Source organism: Megalobrama amblycephala, linkage group LG13 (assembly GCF_018812025.1).
Source record: "Megalobrama amblycephala isolate DHTTF-2021 linkage group LG13, ASM1881202v1, whole genome shotgun sequence".
NCBI classification, from domain to species: Eukaryota; Metazoa; Chordata; class Actinopteri; order Cypriniformes; family Xenocyprididae; genus Megalobrama; species Megalobrama amblycephala.
Genome location: NC_063056.1, coordinates 24,560,209 through 24,582,237, shown reverse-complemented (window position 1 = coordinate 24,582,237; position 22,029 = coordinate 24,560,209). Strand labels below are relative to the sequence as shown.

Below are 22,029 nucleotides of genomic sequence, written 5' to 3'. Positions count from 1 at the left end.
CAAGTTACATTTCGATAATAGTGCACACGTGTACATTTTGCAAATACAGCAGTTGATGCATCATATTTTGTACTGACGTTCTTTGTTTTCTCAAAAATTATGACTATCCTCAACAAATAATCCAATAAAAACAGCTGATCCTGGTTAAAGTCAAGAACTTCTGATTGATTGAAGATGTGGCGTATAACACAAAATTCTTCGCGTTTTGTGTTATGAAGATCTCTATGTGTGCTTTTTTCCCCTAAAATACCACATCTAAGAATGATCTGGCGCATCCCAAAATGAACAGTATAAAAATGACACAGCAAATGCCTTAATGTTATCTGGGAAGTGCACCAGGAATGCTTATTTATCTTGCGTTTGTGAAGCTGTTCACCACACTAACTCCATCATGCTGTTGTTATTCCTTTTGTCATAGAGAGTATTTGACTTATAAATGTGTGTCCACAGGCACAGTATGTTGAAAAACATGGCCAAGCCAGCTGCCACCCTCTCCGAAGAGAGCTCCCAGAGCGAGATGGTGAGTGCTTTTGAGAGGAGACGGCAGCTGAGGCAGAAAACTGCCTCCAACTCCCCAGACGCAGGTTAATCCACCTGGCTGCCGATGTAGCCTGTGGCCTTAAGCACGCTGGGAGTTTGTGATCTGTTATTTCATTAAAGAAAGTTAAAAGGAGGACCTCTCGAGCCACTGCAATAAACAGGGCTCTTCACAAGTGAGGCAAAACAACTCTTTGAAAGCATGCAGGCAAATTTAAGCTCTTCACAAACGTCCTTCTCAATCCCAACCCCCTCAAATGAAGGGGTAAATTTAGCCCCTGTGCTAATCTGTCCCTCCCATATGCCATTTTCCTAGCACTGTCAGTCAATATTTGCAGCTTGTTAACAGTCTCACTTACGGTTAACTTTCTCTTGGTTGGTGCTGATTAGGTTCACATGATCGGTCAATCGTAGCATTCTGCAGTCATCCATCTTGTGTAATGACCCTTAAAATGACTTCCTACACAGCTGTGCTAGTTTCATGCAAATCATATTATGTTTCTCAAATAATAATAACTTTAATAATAACTTTGTCTCAATATTTCATGGCTATTTATTTGTTTATTTAATGAGTAGCAGAGTAATTAGCGGGATAATGTACAAGTTAGCCCGTCATAATTGCAAAATAACCCCTTTCAGGATGATATAAGACCTATATTGGGAGTAGTGCTGTAGTACTCGAGTCCGGACTCGAGACGTTTTTCTGTTGTCTCGGACTCGTTGGTATTTGCACTCGGACTTGGTCATTGGTCTCGCCAAAAGTTCTAGTTGGTTTCGACCGAGTCCAGCAGGTCAGTCTCACTTCTTACCGATTCCATGCCGATCTTTTTTGTTACCAGCGGCGACGCACAGGCAATAACGTCAGCTGCGCATTCTAGCACTTTTCTCTCACGGTGAAGTGACACACACTCGCGTGGGCGCCTCCTCTCTCTCTCTCACACACCGAAAGCGCGCGCACCACTGATCACCACTGATCAGTGGAGCGAATAAGCCACGCTCAAGCCGTTCACACCGCCAGCGACTTTTTCGCTGCATATCGCTAGTCTCCTACTGTGAAGTCGCTTGTGGGCGTTCCTAGTGCTGTCGCTCTAATGTCATTGGTAGACTGCACATCTGATCATATCTATAGAAAATGCAGTCACAAATGATATATAAAACTAAGAAATCATTCTAATTGGACAAGGAATAAGGTTTAAAATAATTAAAAGTAACATTCTGCTGTTGTAGAGTGTTGTGACTGCAGAGCTCGGTGCATTAAATAATTAACTAGATTAACGATCGGTCTATCAACAAATTAAACTCACTGATACTGTCAAAAATACTAAAATGTCATTCGAATTTGACAAATAATCAATTTTCTTGTCCCTAATAAACACAATGCAGGGGAAACTGTAATATGAACTGCAGCAGTGCTAAATTGTAGCAAGTTAGCGGCGCACGGGTTCCCTCGATTGAAAGCATATGCATTTTTCCCATAGACTTTTGCAAAATCGCAGAAAATAAGCTCTGTGTTTAACAAAGGGTTATGACACTTACACATTTTGTCTATCAAGATAATCTTTACAAGTGAACACAGCATTTATAGATTCTGAAGTCTAAATAAAGTCGTCAGATATAAAAGGCTAACAGTAGGCTATAAACGGACTACAGCACACCATGGTCGCAGATCAACGTCGTCAGCACCAAGCTTCCTCAAACTGTATTTAAAAAAACAACTTTATTTACAAACATGCTCGCTGATTATGATCTGCACTGTGTATGAATACTTATCCACTTTTTCATGAGAAATGCTGTCCAAATGTCCCGTTTTTAATGATGACGTCTAAAGTCCCCGCCAAAGGAAGTAGTCCCTTTTAGCAATTTGTTAGCAACCGCCGATTTTAAGACACAGTAAAAGTTTTTAAAAAATCACAAGTGGGTTATAACCGGTGTGTTTTATGTCATAGATCAAAACATGAAAGTATTTAGAGGCTTTGTTAACCACAGACCTTATTTCAGGCGATTTAGCAAAAACCCATTAAAAAAACCCATAGACTTTACAGCGTTGGAACCGGAAGTCCTAAGATGCTAACTCGCTTCCGGGTTTTGCCTACAAAAATGCGTCATCCCTGAGGCACTCTATAGAGTTATAATACAGAATACAGAAATTAAGGTAACCAACATGGATGTGTTATTTTACATTTGATTACTTTAATTTCTGTAGTATTTCTTATCTAAATAAAAACCTACTTAACCTGAAAAACTTAGTTTCATAGCTCTCTATTCTAGTGCATTTATTTGCTGTTTGGAATTTTTTTTATTTGTTCTTATTTTATTACTGAGTTTTACTTTTTTTATGAAAATAAAACTTTGCATTGAAGAAAGGTAGATTTTTGTTTGTATATGCTGTCAATTATAGTTCTTAGAAAGAAAATCAGAATCGGCAAAAATAGGTATCGGCAGATCACACTATCCAAAAATCGTAAATCGGAATCGGCCAAGAAAATTGCAATCGGTGCATCTCTAGTTCAAATAAAAGCCACAGCAGAACTGAGACTCTCATCGATGTTTTGTGAACGAATCTGTGGCTGTGTAAAAACCATGAGAGTCAATGATTCAATTACCGTTTCAAAAATACATCCACTTGCTTCGCTACTGAATGAATGAATAAATGACTCGATGACTCACTCATTAAGACAGTGACTTACCGCCACCTACTGGCGGTTTTATTTCAATATTTAAAAGTATCACACGTTTTAACATCATTGCTTATTTCTCTTTTGGACATTTTTAATTTAAAACATTTATTTATTTTATAAAGGTATTTATAGAGGTAAAAAAAATGCACAATCAGTTTAAAGGGTAAAATATTGTCCCTTAATGGAAAAGGTGTGACTGCAGCAGTCTAAGTGGAAGAGAGGGGGTATGCAGAAGAATGTTAAATGCCACAGGGTGTACCTGACTGTAAAATGTTTGGGAACCACAGTTGTAGAGAATTTAAAAACAAGTAATAATGCAAAAAATAATAATGCAAAATTATTATTTTAGAATCTAAGATATGCTGTCTCTTGCATCACATAAATTATCAATAGTTATGTACGTGGTCTTGAAGAGGATTCTTTTTTTTCTGTCTCTGTCTTGACTGTCTCATTTGGACTCTGACTTGACTTGGACTCGAACGTTTTGGACTTGGACTTGAACCTCTTTGGACTCGGTCTTGACTTGGACTCGAACCTTTTGGACTTGGACTTGACTTGGACTCGACAAAGGTGGACTTGACTACAGCCCTAATTGGGAGACGTTTTTATTGGGCACATTTGAGAAAGGTTGCATTACTGATGCAAATAAATGATTCTGATATGAAAAGTAATTTTTAAAGATGCATTATGTAAACTTTTTTTGTTCGAAAATTACAAAATTATAGTAATAATTATATAATTAAAAGTCAATACATCATCAATCCTTCTTCCAAGACGTGTTTTTGTCTTACCCTGATTCACTATGGTATTAAGCCAATTATAAGTGACCTGATGGGATAGTTTTCATGGACAGTTACGTACATATGTCACTCACCCTTGCGTGTCTCCTCATATCTTTAAATAGGGAAAAGATACTCTGGCTACTTTGATGCATGTATGGTGTGAAAGTGGCATTGGTTAGTTGTCACAATGAGTGAGAAAGTTTGACTCGAAGAATGCTAAATCTCAAACCTCAGGAGAATCACCTGTTTTAATTGACAAAAACGCCAAAGAGAGGAGTGTCTGCTGGAAAAAGAAAATGTGACAGAGCTCATAATAAAACAAGAATCAACATTGGCTTGGCTTTTCTGACATTCCGAGAACTGATAGATTTGAAGATTTAAAGTTGATTTGTAGTAGAGTGCCTGAACAATTTGGGGCAGTCGTGGCCTAATAGTCAGAGAGTCAGACTGGTAACCCAAAGGTTTCAAGTTCGATTCTCAATACCAGCAGGAAATGACTGAGGTGCCTTTGAGCAACCCCCAATCACTCCCCGAGCACCACAGCAAAATGGCTGCCCACTGCTCTGTGTGTGTGTGTTCACTACTCACTACTCCTAATGTTGGTGCACTAACTTGGATGGGTTAAATGCAGAGGACAAATTCCGAATATGGGTTACCAAAACAATGTTCTTCAGCAAAATGCATCCAGTTTTGTTTTTTAAAAGTTGCATTTAAAACCCCACTGTTCGAAAGGTCATCACCTTTATCATAACTTGATATCAGCAATCAAAGAATGCTATTTATATGAGTGTCATGAACTCTATAGACCTTGGCCTTGTAAATTCACTTTCAGTCCCACTGCAGGGACCATTTACAGCTCATGTTACTGATATTAAAGAGGGTGTTAAAGAGGGTGTCAAACCCAGCACTGCAAAGATTAGCTCTGACTTTTATAAACTCTGATGCATAGAGTCTATTATAAAAACAATTCTGCTCAAAAACAAACCACAGTATTGTCCAACCATCAGCTTTACAAAAACAAGCCTTAAAAAACTTGTCTTGACTCCACATAGATCATAGGACAGCTGGTCATATTTATGGAGTATTTAATTTTTATTTGACAGTAAGACTCTTAAATGTTGGACTCATCAACTCACAGTTACTCAAAAGGTAAGACCAGAAACATACAGGAGTGTTCGGTCAACACACTGACATAGAGCATGTTTTAGGCCAAAGATGTTCTCGTGTGTGTGCCAGATTTAAATGGGTGGAGTGTCACCAAGAAAGTAGAGCCATAAAAGTACACTTTTATGGAGATTTTATGTACTTTTCACAATCACTATCATCTCATCCCTTATCCATCTCCTTCTTCACAGATGGAAAAAGTACAGGTTTGGAATGGCATGAGGAAAGTGAATTACATGAGCTATCCCTATAAAGGTGCCATCTTTTTTACAAGATGTATTATAAGTCTAAGGTGTCCCCTGAATGTGTCTGTGAAGTTTCAGCTCAAAATACCCCATAGATTTTTTTTAATTCATTTTTTTAACTGCCTCTTTTGGGGCATAATTAGAAATGCGCCGGGTCATGTTGCAGCCCCTTTAAATGCTCACGCTCCCCGCCCACAGAGCTCGCGCTTGCCTTATACAGTGCATAAACAAAGTTCACACAGCTAATATAACCCTCAAAATGGATCTTTACAAAGTGTTCGTCATGCATGCTGCATGCATGCGTCGGATTATGTGAGTATAGTATTTATTTGGATGTTTACATTTGATTCTGAATGAATTTGAGGCTGTGATCCATGGCTAATGGCTAATGCTACACTGTTGGAGAGATTTATAAAGAATGAAGTTGTGTTTATGCATTACACAGAGTGCAAGTGTTTAATAATGAAAATAACGACGGCTCTTGTCTCCGTGAATACAGTAAGAAACAATGGTAACTTTAACCACATTTAACAGTACATTAGCAACATGCTAACGAAACATTTAGAAAGACAAATATCACTAAAAATATCATGATATGGATCATGTCAGTTATTATTGCTCCATCTGCCATTTTTCGCTATTGTTCTTGCTTTACCTAGTCTGATGATTCAGCTGTGCACATCCAGACGTCCTGCCCTTGTCTAATGCTTTGAACATGAGCTGGCATATGCAAATATTGGGGGCGTACACCCCGACTGTTACGTAACAGTCGGTGTTATGTTGAGATTCGCCTGTTCTTCGGAGGTCTTTTAAACAAATGAGATTTATATAAGAAGGAGGAAACAATGGAGTTTGAGACTCACTGTATGTCATTTCCATGTACTGAACTCTTGTTATTCAACTATGCCAATATAAATTCAATTTTTAATTCTAGGGCACCTTTAATATTGCTCCTACAAAGCAGTATGGGGTTTTTATTTATTTATTTTTAGGTATGTTTAGGCATGATTAAGAATGCATGTTTAAGAATGATTAAATACTCATGTTTAAAGATTCTGAAATTAGACAAATATATTTTGTTTAGTGAACATTAACAAGATTCAGATGAAAACAACTAGATAATGTCCAAATGTCAAGCTCTCCCAGCAGGAGACACCATTAATTAAATCTACAAATGTTTCAAACATTTAAACAACAACATCAAAAACAATAAGAGAGTGCAGATGCTCCCGAACAACTGCTGGCAGAGCTGTAAAGGAGAGAAATAATGTCATGGCATCAGTTGGAATCATTATTCTTTATGAGTAAGAGATCTTCAAGAGCTTATGTTCAGGAGATGTTCAGGAGTAGGTTGGAATGCAGTTTGCAACCCACAATGACTCACTCATGCTTGGTTCTCCACTAACATGCTTTTGGTGCAAAAAAAAAAACATCTGGAGCTGGAAAGATGGAGAAAATTGTGGGAACAACAGGAAAATAAAACAACAGTTTTGTTGTGTAGTGCAACAATAATGCATTTAATCTGTTAAAAAGGCCCAGTGAGAGAAAGACGATCATTTTAATTACTCTGCAAAGGAATGAGGTTGTGGTGAGAGTACATCATCACTTTTTGGGTTGTCACACTGATGTCAAACTCAGCTGAATTTCAGCTGATGCTTTAGGCAACTGACATAGTTGTGGTGCAACATCTGTAGGTTAAAGAAACAGGCTGTTCTTGACACTCGTTCGCTGGGATGGAGGGTGGATGGGGGAGGAACTGGGCACATTCTACTTCCTGTGTAGACAGACTCTGCTGTGATGGGCCTTTAGAGCCAGAGAGACCCAATCATTGAGTCTGCCGCCATAGAGCAAGTCTGGAAACTGTGAACCAGCACTAAATTTGGCAAAGCCGAGATGGTTAGACTGAAAGCTCTAAGAAGGGGCAGAGGCATTCGATGCCTGCCGACACATACCTGTCCTGTGTTTCCCAGCCATCTCTTAATCATAGTCATATTTGGGGCCAGAAAAGGAGTGCATTGTCTATCCCAATCATGTATTTGTTTAGAAATGCTAGAAAATTAAGCATTGGCAGTTACAAGGTTTATGAGAACTCAAGCAGAACTATTTACGATCGCTCAGCAACTTTTAATAGAGATCAAGTGTAAGGTTTCTGACACTAAATAGAATATATCTCCTATAAAGAATATTAATAGAATACATGTAGAAAATACACACACGTGGCCATGACGCGAAGCGGGTGTGCATTATTTTCTAATAATTCAATGGATCAGAGTCAATTATTCTGCTTATACTACAATTACCACATCTCAAGACATTGTTCAGATGTTGTATTTCAAGACATTTGTCAGGTTTTTGTCCTTAAAATGCTCTTGTGTGTAGTACAAATTTTTTATGCATCTCATCCTGCGCCTCCATTGCGAATTCCAAAATGTCATTTTAGAGCTGTAATGGAGGCTTGAGCCAGAGCTGTTGATAGCAGACTAATGCATTTATTAATGCAGTTATTAGAGAGAGGGAGAAAGTGTCATTATTACAGCGTCGTTATTACATTGTGAGAAATGTCATGTAGCTTTTAAGTTGCTATTAAGTAACTATTTTACTGATAGAATCATCAGAGCAGTGCTGATAACACATTTATGTGTGAGTATGTGTCCGCACTGTATGTGTGTGCATGTTTAAGCGGAAGAGAGAGTATGTGCTTTCTGTACATAATAAAATGTAATTTTAAAAAAACATGGAAATAATTTGTTGTTTTTATCATATTGTTTACTATATTTATTCGCTTGGTCGGTGTCCTTGTGGGTTTTGGTTCTTTTGCTGTTTTAGGCTGTACGGACCTTTGAAATAACTAATTGAAATAATTTGGTGAAGTGATATGGACATGTAATGCGGTAAACTACTTTAGCCATGCGTTTCCCTGAAAATAATTGCATGCCTTAAAACGTCCGTCAACCAATCAGATTCAAGCATTCAACATATACCCTGCAGTATATTCTACTTTTACATATTACAGAATATCACGACATGCTCACATTACAAGCAAACTACTAGCCTTCATACGTTCAAAACATTTCAAGTTATTACACACAAAATCCAGAGCGCTTGATGTTCTTTTAGCAGTAGTGCTATTTAAAACAACAAAACTTTTATTTTCACTGCCCACATGCAAATATAAACTGTACTTCTCCAAAATAAATAAAACTGAAAATAACCACAGCGCTACTTCTGTTCAGCTAGACGTTTCAAACAGAATATTGCAGAATTCGGAACAACTTAGTATTCAAGGTTGGCTGAAACAACAGTTGTTATACCACTGTTTTGAACTCTGGACAAGCTCTCCATGTAGATGTAAACATTCAAAGGGTCACCTTTTCCAGTCAAATATTGATGTTCCTTGGACACATTTTAATTGGTAGGCTATTCCATTGGGATAAGTAAAGCCAGATGCTTTGCATTAATAACAAGTGGCTGCTCGACTCACCACAATGACTCTCAGCCGTTAAAAAACAATTAGAAGAAAGACAAGACGCAGTTCAAGAATATAAGTAATGATATAAAGCATAATTAATTATCATAAAATGATTACATTGGCGATTATTAATTTGGTTGTATTATTAATTATCTTGTCAGTGATAATTAATTAGTGGGTACAGTGTGTTTGTGCAGCAAAACTTACAAGCTACGCTGCACAATTTGCAAGTCAACAGGCAAATATATATTGATACCTTTTTTAAATGAACCACTTGGGTCTCTAGAGTAACATGGGTCTCATCAACAGTGAATTTACATGTGCACAATATTTGCTCTGAGGGTGTGCAGCTGCTCTTTATGGACTGGTTTTGTGCATGTTGTGTGACTGACTGCTTGGCGATATATTTAAAGTTCACACTTGATAATTGTTCAGGAATATATGAGCGCACATGCTGTGAAGCTGCAGACATAGCCTACTGTTTGTATTGCAAATGTTTTGGTAAAATAAGCTTTGGCTGAGAAGCACAAACCCAAATTTTAAGTTGACTTTAAAACACTTCAATCCAGGGATGCACAATATATATATATATATATATATATATATATATATATATATATATATATATATATATATATATATATATATATATATATATATATATATATATATATATATATATATATATATATATATATATATACAGTACAGTCCAAAAGTTTGGAACCACTAAGATTTTTAATGTTTTTAAAAGAAGTTTCGTCTGCTCACCAAGGCTACATTTATTTAATTAAAAATACAGTAAAAACAGTAATATTGTGAAATATTATTACAATTTAAAATAACTGTTTTCTATTTGAATATATTTCACAAAGTAATTTATTCCTGTGATGGCAAAGCTGAATTTTCAGCATCATTACTCCAGTCTTCAGTGTCACATGATCCTTCAGAAATCATTCTAATATGCTGATCTGCTGCTCAAGAAACATTTAATGTGTACAATTGTACAAAATATTTGTGTACAATATTTTCTTTCAGGATAATTTGATGAATAGAAAGTTCAAAAGAACAGTGTTTATCTGAAATCTAATCTTTTGTAACATTATAAATGTCTTTACTGCCACTTTTGATTGATTTAATGCATCCTTGCTGAATAAAAGTATTCATTTCTGTAATTTCTTTTAAAAAAAATAAAAATAAAAATTCTTACTGACCCCAAACTTTTGAATGGTAGTGTACAATGCTACAGAAGCTTTGTATTTCAGATAAATGCTGTTCTTTTGAACTTTCTATTCATCAAGGAATCCTGAAAAAAAAAAGTACACAACTGTTTTCAACATTGAAAATAATCATAAATATTTATTGAGCAGCAAATCAGCATATTAGAATGATTTCCGAAGGATCATGTGACACTGAAGACTGGAGTAATGATGCTGAAAATTCAGCTTTGCATCACAGGAATAAATTACTTTGTCAAATATATTTAAATAGTACACAGTTATTTTAAATTGTAATAATATTTCACAATATTACTGTTTTTTACTGTATTTTTAATTAAATAAATGTAGCCTTGGTGAGCAGACGAAACTTCTTTTAAAAACATTAAAAATCTTAGTGGTTCCAAAATTTTGGACTGTACTGTATATATATGTAAAACACTAATAATTTAATAACACTGTTAAATGTAATCTTTAGCAAATCTCAAAATGAATATCCATTTTTCATACTGTACATTATAATGTTGTGACAAATTTTAATAATGAATTAATAATCTAATATCTTGTAGCATTTATAATGATTAATTTTAATGTTTTATTTTAATTTATTTAGATAAAACAGTATAGAATTTTAATATTGGCTATTTAGCAGCCATAACATGAAAATAATTTTTGGCTTATCGGTATCAGCTAGAATTATAATATCAGTGAATATAATGTCACATGAGAACCCTCTATGTAATAAATATTAATGTACATTCAGCTGTTGACAAAAGCAAAATTAATTGGGTGATCAGGAAGGGGTCTTGAATCACAGTAAGGGGGTATATTTAGCAATACTGATCAGCTGACTGAACATTATTCCACTTAATTCACCTTACCAAACAATCTAATAAACAGATAAGAGATATGGATTTAAGATTGAGTGATATGAGAGACATGAAACTAGTATAGTGTAGGAGACTAGTTGCCAAAGACAACTGTAAAATATACAGTTTAGACATCATTATACAAAAATATTTGACTTCAGAAAGTCACAACTGAGTATTGCAGAAGAGCATGATAATCATCTAAGATTGCAACAATCTACTATAGTAAAGTCTGCAAGTAATCAGTTATGAGTGCAGCTAACCACACACTGAAAGCATAAAAAGACAATGAAACCCATTGTGGAACATATTTCCTTTTGGATCATAGTGTACATCACTCTGGGGTAATACAACACCCCATGGGTTTACTACCATTACTTTAAGAGAATGAAATGTAAAAGTAAAAGCAGTTTTACATGAGATTCTAGAGCTTAATGTTTTATGTGGAGAGTCCATCTAGATAGGATTACATGTGTTGTATGCAGATAAGTAATAAGACAATCCACCACAGATTAAGGGTAGCATTGACTTGAATGAAGAGGTAAATCACAATTATAATAATCAGAATGATTTGCTCCTAAGCTATGCTCACACTTATATTAGGGTTAACTTTCACGGGCACATCTTCAGACAGATCAGTTATGTAACAGCAAAGATTAAACTACAAATTTTCTCTTTTCTCGCACACTCCCTTTGCTGTCACCGATAGCCAAAACCCAACTATGGAAACAAAGTCCAAGAAGCCCATCTGGATTTTATTCCTGTTCACATTTGGTTACTTAACCGAAAATAATGGTTTCCCTCTCACTAGAACAGGCAAACACTCAAAAGACCTCATACGGTATTTATCAGATTATGTGCCATTATCGTCACACTGCTGACAAAGAAAAAAAAAAATGTTAATTAACACCTCATTTGTCTGTTATTTAGACTATGCAGACTCCTATCCTGCTAGGTTTCCATTCAGTACATACACTCTTACATAAAGCTACTGTACAATAGTTTCATTATGTTTTACCACTGACAAAGTAAACTCAGATTTGTGAGAAATAAAAGTCAGAATTGTAAGATATAAACTCAAAATTAACTTTATATTCTTTTATTCCGTGGCTTCCATAGACTGCTACTGATGTTGTTTTCTGCAACCAGGTAGGCTCCGCCCACAAAAACATCATCGCTGTTTGCAAACACCATTGGTCTATAAGATGAACTACAGATCCCCTAAGAGACATGGTGATGGAAAAAATATAAAATGAGAGGAAAAATGATATTTCAATGTTTTGTGTTCCCTAGAAATTTGGCATTCTTTTAAATCAACACAAAGGTTTTGCGAGTAAATGCAAAGTTTCTGCAAAAAAAAACAAAAAAACCTTCCTCCCATCTCATATTTTTTTCCAATAACCATGACCCATTCCATAACAAACACACCAACAATAGTACTAAAATATTAATAGTAATGAGGTGACTTTCACAATAACACATAACTGAGACAAAATGGCGGCAGTATATGAAATAAGCGAGTGAGTATGTAGTGTGATTGGCTATACAAGAGACATAAAAGTAGTGCCAGTTTCAATTACACAAGCAGTCCCTTATACAGCGATGCAACGGACAACGGCGAATATTAGGAAATATCAGACCACTGTATGCTGTAACTGACTAATCAGAATGAAGTATTTCATATTGAGTGCCGTGCGGTAATTGAGATTAATATCATAATATTGTTATGCTTATAAACACAATGAATGTTTTTAAAGCCCCAGGCCTAAACCTAATGCTAAAATCTGATTGCTTAATAGAAATGTTGATCAAGGGACATATTCTAAATTGCAAAATCACAGGTCTCCTAAACCACACCTACCCCAATGAGGCTCAAAGTGTGGTCGGTCAATATGCAGGGCAACTTTCTCCAATATGCATAATACTGTGGTACTTTCTGGTACATTTTGTTAGTCCTGGACCAAAAACTAAAGTTTAAAGGCTAGAACCCGGCATTTTCCACACCGTTGCTTTTGGCTTCACCAGGCCAAAGGTGCATGGAACAAGACAGGATTCAGAGCACAAGGTGTTTCTTCAAATCCCCATTCCTCAAGTAGAAAAAACATGGCACGGCTCTTTAATTTCCGTAAAGCAACAACTGCAACTGAAAGAAGCCTTGCCAAAGATTAAATTGGCTAAAAATATATTTGAGCTAAAATTTAATTAAAACTGACCTTCTATATCACCTCAGAATCAAACGTTTCCTGTTTTTTAAATATTTTGTTCATCTTTGCTCAAACACCAAAACTCAATGATCTCATTTTCTACCCTTTAAAAATGCCAGAGCAAATTATTGGTTTGAATGGGTGCACTGTTCTACTTTAGTGTCTGTTTCTTCAGTTCCAGATTTGCTCTCATGGTTATTTGTTGCCTTCCAAATGGATTGCTACCATTCTGTCTCCCGCACATCTCGTCTTACATACACGTATCACAACCATTCACACTGGACAACCCCCTGCAAACACATACACACGGCATACACAAACATGCAACATATTTGACGGCTCTGATTTCAAATGCATTCACCTAATTTCCATTTGACTTTTGGCACCCGCTTACAGTGGGCAAGTGGAGAGAGGATGGTGGCCATCCCAAAAATACGGATCGCAAAGCTTCCAGCTTTCCAAAGCAGCTGGGCAGACAAGTGACACCATTGTCAAATCATAAGGCTCTTTCCCATAAAATGTTGTTAAACCCTGTATGAAGGTTTGACACTGGTCAAAAGTCATTTTCCTCATAGCGTACATTACACCCCTTTTCTCACTTTCCTTTCTTAATCCTAACCTTTGAATTGAGCAGATTCATATGACAAGCATTCATATCTTTTCTTAATCCACCATCTAAACTATAAATATCACTGTTCTTTGGTCAACTGCAAAAGAACCTACTATGGAAGTTTAAAGCAAAGAAAAGTGTCCTTTTGAAAACATGGCATGGTTGCCAAAATCACGTTGGATAAGAATCAATAAACCATATTACTTACTCGTGAAGGAGCCTCATAGGCAGCAGAAAAGTTCCCACTAAACTCTCGGTCATAAATTATCGTATTAGTCATGAACAGGCATACAATGGTTTGTATTAACTTTTTGAGTCACAATTGCATCACATTCATGTGGATCTGGTGCATCTATATATTTTAGATGGGGATGGTATGGTAAGCAAATTTAGGTTTGTTTGTGGATGGTGAGTCCTATGAACAAAAATTAGTGTAAATATTTGCAGCAGTGACCATCTGACGTCCAGAATTGATGGTTGCATCACTTCATTTGAAAACACTGATCCAATTTCAGACCTCCTCAGAGATGGCAGAATCATTCTGGATATGTGACAGACATATACTGGAGTATTTTTGAGGACTGTTTTTGTAGGTTCATATGACAGTGTTAAATATATTTACCAAGGATGCATTAAATTGTTATGCATTTGTCTGAATCACAATCTTGTATTGCATTGAAGCCAATCTGGTCTAAAATTGCGTGGCTATATTTTAGGCTAATATATCCTATATATTATCAATTTAATTCAAAAACATAAATATTTCATAGTGATAACAAGCATTTGATTTGAACACTACTATATGTTCATATGTTTCTCATAATGGAGCCTGGAATGAAGTCGCAATAATTCTAATTCTAATTCTAATTCCTGCTAGGGGCAAGAAGCTGCCATGAATATAAGCAACAAGATGTTGGGAAAGGATATTAGAACCAAGGACACTGCAGATGTTAAGTAGTAGATCTGGAAAAGTTGGCATCGCAATTATAAACGAAGGTTTCTCTCGTTGTGCTGAAGGCTAATGTGTTAGGTCATAGCAGTCCTTGAAAGAAACCCGACTCATTGCTTAAGACCTTGTTGCCATGGTGGGTGTCCAGATGAGAGTTTATTTTAATAAGATGTGGCATACCAGTGCAATGAGTAGGGAAGAACAGAAAAGTGCTCTGGGCTATAGAGATGTAATATCCAGAAATACACAAAGTTGTCTGCTATGTTTCCCCATATCAAGCACACATAAATTATGTTCTGCAAGCCTCAATGATGTTCTGCAAGCCAAATGACTTTGCTGGCAGATCAACATTTCCATGACAAAGAGCTTACAAGAAGCTTTCTGTGAATGCTGATCTATCATGCCTACAACTTTGACCATGGTAAACTCTTTGTAAAGCCTCTGAAATTTAGGTAAGATCATTTTCCACTCCTAACCTGTGGAAAAGAAGCCTTTAAAGGATGCATTTATATTACATATTTGTTCCAAGAATTACAAAATGTTTTGGACTTGAGTAGGTCATGCAACCATCAGAAGAAGAAAGGAAAAAAAGAAACCAGAAAAAAACTCACACGCTTAAAATGTGCATGGCAGCGAGCAAGCGGTAAAAACTGCATAGCCACCACAGATACTCACTTAACTGCATTTATCAGCAACATGGTTTAACTGTATTCCTATCCACACTCGTAGACACAGCTTTGTAGTAAGAGTGAACAGACAGAAATAATACAGCGCTGTCCAATTCGTGAATGACTCGTTTGAGTCAAAACAACCTTAATGGTTCATTCATGACTGAATTGGACCTGATGCCGGTGGTCGAATCAACAACTCATTGCACAGTAGTTCGCTTCTGTTAGCCTATAACTTATATCACGAGCCGAGAATGAACTGACGATAATGGAATTGCTGTCTAAAAGGCCTACATGCAATTTTCTCTGTCCAAAAAAATATACAGCAATGGTTTACATACTGCAACATCTAACAAACTTAATTTTGAAACAAGAATAATTACCTGCCATTCACTACTGTTAGTGCCGCCTTCTCCGCCATGTTGAATGGGTTAAGCGCGGGTTATGTAACGCTATCTCACGACCAATTCGTACGTATTTTACGAGGTGGCTAATTCATACGAATTTGATTTGTCTAAACCCCAGTGACGCGTAGGTTTAGGGGCGGGTTTAGGGGTAGGTCATTCGCACGAATTCATACGAATTTGGCAACTTGTAAAATACATACGAATTAGAAAAAAAACGTATGAAATCGTACGAGTGAGGTTGTTAAATACGTACGAACGGTTGGTCTTGGTTTAAGAGCATGTCCACGTGATGACGTCAAAGACTCATGTATCCATTTTTGAACCGGTTTAACCAGTGCATTTGATTAGACATGGTTTTGTACTGGTCATGGCTTTCAATATCATATAAAGACTTGGGTACATGAAGGTCAACAGAGACCTATATACAAGCTCTAATGTCCACAGCTGCAGAGCCTGAGCAACTGAACAGGATATTGCTGTATGAGTATGTCCAAAATGTGTGATAAATATCAACATCTTATCTATCGTCCACATGGGACTAAATTATCTTTTATATGACAGAGTGAATCTGGGACAGATTTAAAACAGCCATGGTAAGGAAATCTGAAATTTGCCACAGCATGCAGGACTGAGGGAACAAGATTGGTTAAACAGCTGCTCAAATTTATTGGTTTAATGGTTTAATTGACTTGAATTATTGGTTTACATGGAAAAAACAAATAGAACGAAGGTATGAGGAATGAGTAAGTTCAGTCACAGTCACACATACAGATTACTGGAGATGAATGAATGAAAAAAATTGTAGCAGGCCTCAGAGGTCCTGCTGTGGCTGCAGTTTGGTAGGTGATCCTCACAAACACCCCCGACCTTTTAACGCACTGTCCACAGTTTCCAAGTGCCTGTTCTCAAGTGTCTCTCGTACACGCACATGCACATTTACTCACACAGAGATTTGTTAACCCTTGACCGATTTGCCTCATGAAAGCTCTGCCTCATTCCTTTGATGACAGCTTTTCTTTTGAGCTTTTTATTTATATAGTGGAAACAATGAGGTGGCACTCATTTTATTCTGGATATATTAAGCTATTAAAATATATTACAAATCTAATTAAAAATGGTTTGATGCTGTAACAATTTGGAAACTTTAATAAAAAAAATCACATTTATAGGCTTGAATATTTAAAAAAGAATTATAAGAAGAAAAGGTTTTTTTGGCATAATCATTTATTTATTTATTTAATTATTTATTCTTTTATTAAAATGCAAGGTTAGTTCTGTTCAAAAGGAATAACTACAAAAAAATAATCATATTCATCTTGTCATATATGCATATATATGACATTCATTTATGATATATAATTATATACTGATATACACAAAATATTTTCAGAATATATTGTTTTAAAACATGATTTTAAATCATTAAACAAAAATGGGTTTGGGAAAGATTAGCAAAAATGATTCATGAATACAATTGTCACATTTCAAATAACTTGCCACAGTTTTTTGTTGTTGACCCGTATACAGATATGTCCAATAAAATGTCCTCTAGAATGAGTAAGCAGAAAATGTCTATAGAATTCTAGTGACATACATGTTGTCCAAGAATACATCTACATATTTGATGTTTAATATTACTGTTTAATATAAAGTAGATGTGCATGGCACAATGAGACAGTTCTATTGTACAGAAGAGATCAAGTGGTCAGTGGAGTTGATCTGTACTGAGTCATGAGTCAAATCTCCTCCAGGCCAGCCAGGAAAAACAATCCAGAGCCAGTCAAGATGGTTTACAGCTGACCATGAATCTTTCTCTCGCCATAAGCCTTCAATACACTGGAGGTGGCAAATGTTCTCAACTCAAGAAAATAAAATAAAATAAGAGAGACAGCTGTTGTTCTCCTGCTGTGATAAAAAGACTTTCTAGCCAGCTAGAAAAACTGGATCTCTCCTTAATGCTACTTAACACTGCAAAGTTGAAGACACTGATGTATTTGAGGTATGGCGAATGTTCAAGACACGGATCCTTTGCATTCAAATCACAGCACTGCATGCAAATCATTCAGGATGTGAGAGTGGGAAAAACACATGGTACAATCCCCCAGTTTCTACTTCATAACTCTTTTTGATTAATAAGTTACGAACAATCATTATACCTAGAACATGAGTAGCTGTACTAGTTGTTGTATGAAAGACTTTATATACCAACTCAGTGATTTCCGAATGATCATGTGACACTGAAGACTGAAGTAATGGCTGCTGAAAATTCAGCTGTACCATCACAGGAGAAAATTATTAATAAATAAATAAATAAATTCAATTTTAAAATATATTGAAATAAAAAACAACAACAACAGTTCTTTTAAATTGTAATAATGTTTCACAGTATTTTTTACTGTATTTTTTATCAAATAAATGACTTAGTGAGGATAAGAGAAAAAACAGTTTCTCCACTTTCATGTCTGCTCTTTATTATACTCTTATAAAGGCAAAAGCCAGTAAATAAAATGTATGAGTCATACAAAATGTCTTTCACTCATGAAAAGGGCCAGTGACTCATGAAAATAAGAATGTGAACTCCCAAAGGCAGAATAGATCTAGTTCCTAAGGGTAAGCGCTAGTGATCAAAGTCACTTGATCATAAAGCCAACCAATGCCTGAATGCACGAAGAAAACAAGAGTAGATTATCCAGCTGCTGCCCATTTACCTCCAGCTGCTCGGTTACCACAAATTTTGCCTCCCCCATGACTTTGTCCTCCTACTATTGTGGCCCTTTTGCCAAACACCTCAAAGATCATGTGAATCAGAGTGAGAACACCAGAAAGTCCAAAGCTGTAGTGAAAGACCCATCTCTCACAGGGAGAACTGCAAAACAGGCCTGTTTGGAAATACCGAGCACTCAACTGCCAATAACAATTTCCAATGGGCTTATTTTGAGCACCAGCCATTGTGCGCTCTCGCGTCAATATGCCATCGTACGATAACAGCTGTGGGAAGGGGACTCGTTGCCTGGGAGATAAGACAGCTGAGAGTGAGTGTGAGTGAGAGCAAGTAGGTCTGGGGACATCAGTTTGTTTGAAGTCCTTTGATGGTGTAGAAACTCACAGTGTGGAGCGATGGATGTTCACTCACCACAGAGCTTGACCGCTCGATAACCCTTATACTTCATGAAAAGTGGCAGTACAGATGGCATGTTTGCCTTTCAGCAACATTTATTAGATGTTTAAGGCTAGTTCATCACTAATTTCCCCAATGAATGCAAGAAAATACCAAATTCCAATGGTTGTTGTGTTTTCACCGTCACTGTTTGTATTACTCTGATTACCAGTGTGAGGATTTTTTGGTGAATCTTTATGCAGGTTACATTGTTACGCCAGTATGTGGTGACAAGTGACTATCTTTATAGGTGAGTGATTTGAATCATTCACTCAAGCGATTCGTTCAAAAACACTCATTCATTCCTGAGTGAAACATGTTAAGGTCAGTATGAATGAGTCATTGAATCATCCTTCAACTACTTTGTTCTAAAACACTGATTCTTTCAGAAACTAAACAAGAGACTGGGTGCTTCCCAATTTGATGGCTGTCTCAACAGATCCTTGGAAGTCAGCCTTCCTTTCGGTCCTTCATTCAGCTAATTTTGAAGGATGCATCAGATGCATCCAGGGCCTAAAACCGTTTTTCTGCCACACCTGCCAATGGCTGGTGACTTAAAGGTGCATTGTGTAAAATTTGGGAGGATCTATTGACAGAAATGCAATATAATATACATAACTATGTTTTCAGTGGTGTATAAAGATCTTACACAATGAACCGTTATGTTTTTATTACCTTAGAATGAGGCATTTCTATCTCATATATCATGGGTCCCCCTTCCATGTCAAGTTGTCATTTTGCGCCAGCAAGTTTCTACAGTAGCCCTAAATGGACAAACACTCTACAGAGTGTGTTTCATCACTATGTTGTTCTTCTTCTAAATCGTTCGTGTTTTTAGAGGCAGCTTGCATCGTCACTACGTTGACTATGCACGAAGTAGAAGTAGTAGTAGTATTCGTCTGGTTTATTAGAAGCAGAGACCATTCTTTGTTAGAAGTAAGAAGAAACTTCATTGTTTGACTGGCTAATGTATTCTCTGCTGTCTCAGACGACGACATCTTTGACTTGTGTCAGCTAGACGGCCACCGTAGCTTCACTACTTTGCTTCGAAAGGGAGGGGTGAGCTGCCGTTGGTTGCAGTTCGCAACCCCACTGCTAGATGCCGCTAAAATTTACACACTGCACCTGAAAATTTACTTCCAAAAATATTTTTTACTAGCCATGACACAAAAACAGGCAGTTATGACACCAAAAATTTAGATTGTCCTTTGTTGTTTGGTTAACATTATAAAGTCAGAAATTAGCGGGATTATTAGGATGCTGTCACTTTAAGACGGAATGCAAACACGGATCTTGTGTTGTGTTTGTGTTCACTTAAGACATAACCGACTATGTTTACTAGGATACTAGGATACGCCGAGGCAGGCTTTTTTTTGTTTTGTTTTTTGTTTTTTACATAATTTTGATTGAATTTTTCCATTGAAGTGCAGGAAGGCATGAAAGAGAGCTCAACTTTGCGCACTGTCTGAGAGATGCGGTCTTCAGGATGCATGCTTCGGATGTTAAACTTCCCACACAGAAAGGGTTGCCAGGTTTTCACAACAAAACCCGCCCAATTGCTACTCAAAACTAGCCCGGGGGGAGGGGGTCCCTGGTAAAAAATTGCGTTCCGGGGGGTAAAATCTATCTTTTTCCCAGGGTTTAGTCAAAGACTAAACAACATGATATTGTTTAGTCTTTGACTAAACAATATCATGTTATTTTGGGTCGCTTCAACCCTTGGACATGAAAAACAACCCGCGGCAACAGTGTAAATGTTGCCCAATTCCACCGGAAAACCACGGGCTTGGCAACACTGCAGACACAGCGCGTGAGTAACTAATTCCCTTTCCTTGTTCTAGCACTTGAATATTTACATTGGAATGGCTGAAACTTTCGTGATGATACAAGTCAACAGAGCTTATAGTTCACGTTTGTTCATGTTTTCACAATTGTTAGAATTAAAAAAATTGTTACTGGCCAACTGGCGACTGACATCGTTTTTTTTTTCACTCACCAACACCAATTTTTACTTACATTTGGTGCTTGGCAGGTGTAGGCCCTGGGTGTATCCTTCACGTCCTCCAATCACCTACAACCCTTTGCACACATTCCAATTAACAAAAAAGTATTAGCGGAAAATGAATCAGTACGGAGCTGGTTCAATTTCATTATATAATGCAAGACAAAAAATAAATAAAAATAAGCATTTATGAAGTAGCCAAGCACACGTACTAGATCGTCTCATTTTAGCAATGCTGAGGAGAACTCTAACCTATACAAGCCTCAAAAGGATTTGATTAAGGATGCAGCCTTCTAATTAAGAAGACTGATTCAAAAACACTGATTTATGTAAGAGCGAAACAAATGACTGTGTGAGTGATTGATTTGTCTTAATCACTCAAGTGAATCATTCTAAAACACAGATTCATTCAGAAACAAAATAAGTGAATGACTGAATTCAGAAAAGCATACTGATCTTATTTTACGATTTCTGTCATAAGATATTGCCGAAATAGTAGTAGTATGCTGTATCGATTTAAAAAATGTCTGTATGAGTGAGTCATTGAATCAGTTATTCATTCGATTCATTCAAAAATACTGATTCATTCAGAAGCTAAACTAGTTGTTAGCTGTGATAAGATGATTGACTGGCAGAGCTGGGTAGTAACAGATTACATGTAATCTGAATTACGTAATCAGATTCCAAAAATCAAGTACTTATAATTAGAGTAAACTACTTTTTAAAATACTCATAATCAGACTACAGTTACTTTTTTATGGATTACGTGATTACATATTATTTACACGACAGTAAGTTGTTCACAATTCATTGATTCTCCTAATTTTAAATTTTTTTAACGTTTATATATTTTTCATAATAAATCTGCCGCTTACATACGTTCATGATTCTTCGAGTTTTTCCGGCGAAGAGGGGGAAATATAGATAACATATAGATGAATATGTATGAAATATATATTAAATATATATTAAATAATATAATAATAATAATAATAATAATAAATGAAATATAGATTAAATATTTGATGTAGCAGTGATATTGCTGTGAATTTCATGTTTTTCAATATTTGT

At 36.4% G+C, this 22,029-nt stretch overlaps 1 protein-coding gene across 2 annotated transcripts in view; it reads right to left on the bottom strand.

The window, feature by feature from the left end:
* Positions 1-15,849, bottom strand: part of thrap3a (thyroid hormone receptor associated protein 3a) — a 49,360-nt gene extending 33,511 nt beyond the window's left edge. The window contains exon 1 of one of the 2 annotated variants that reach the window (XM_048154041.1): positions 15,776-15,849. The gene's annotated coding sequence lies outside the window, so the exon portion shown is untranslated. The remainder of the gene's footprint in view (positions 1-15,775) is intronic. The other variant, XM_048154040.1, reaches the window with a different exon arrangement.
* Between the last annotated feature and the right edge of the window lie 6,180 nt (positions 15,850-22,029).